Source organism: Octopus bimaculoides, chromosome 12 (assembly GCF_001194135.2).
Source record: "Octopus bimaculoides isolate UCB-OBI-ISO-001 chromosome 12, ASM119413v2, whole genome shotgun sequence".
Lineage (NCBI taxonomy): Eukaryota > Metazoa > Mollusca > Cephalopoda > Octopoda > Octopodidae > Octopus > Octopus bimaculoides.
Window position 1 is genome coordinate 49,519,173 of NC_068992.1, and position 872 is coordinate 49,520,044.

The following is an 872-nucleotide window of genomic DNA, read 5'->3' on the forward strand; positions in this document are numbered from 1 at the left end:
ATATATATATATATATATATATATATATAGGTGTATATGTGTGTATATATGCATACATATATGCATACATATATGCATATGGGTGTAGATACATAAGCATACAGGCGATATAATAGTGCATATACACATTTATATGTATATACGTACGTGCGTGCATATATCTACATACATGTCTTTCTCCTTTCTGATTCATCAGCCCCCCGCCCACTATCACTTTACCTAGTACAATAAATATATACGTCTATTTTTAGAAGCTTGACCATTATATCTTATTATTCTTCCCTTTTTTGAGGTTTACTTCTCACTTTAGTACATTCACCCGTACCATTTTCTTTTCCTATCCCTCCAGCTTGGTGCCTTTCAAAAAAATCACACCATATAAAGGGAAATTCCGCCGTACTTGACTTTGCCTTTAATCCTTTTGGGGTTGATAAAGTACCAGTTGAGTACTGGTGTCGATCTAATCGACCTATCCCTCTCATGAAACTGCTGGCCTTGCCCTAAACCTTGAAAGCAACGTGTACCCACACACACACACATACATACATACATACATACATATATCTTATTATTATTATTATTATTATTATTATTATTATTATTATTATTATTATTATTAGTAGTAGTAGTAGTAGTAGTAGTAGTAGTAGTAGTAGGATAAATGACCTTCTCTGAGATTATGTCTTGAACAGATTATTCAAGATCAAATATGTCAATGTGAAGTAATGTCAATGTGAATACCCATCAGAGTGTAAGTATCTTGAGAGAAAAGCTGAACATTAGAAGCATCAGTTGTGGCGTGCAAGAGAGACGATTGCGCTGGTATGGACATGTGGTGAGAATGGAGGAGGATAGCTGCGTGAAAAAGTGCC

At 34.6% G+C, this 872-nt stretch overlaps 1 protein-coding gene across 1 annotated transcript in view; it reads right to left on the bottom strand.

The window, feature by feature from the left end:
• Window positions 1-872, bottom strand: part of LOC106871222 (uncharacterized) — a 22,107-nt gene that overhangs the window by 1,962 nt on the left and 19,273 nt on the right. The gene's annotated exons all lie outside the window — the stretch shown is intronic.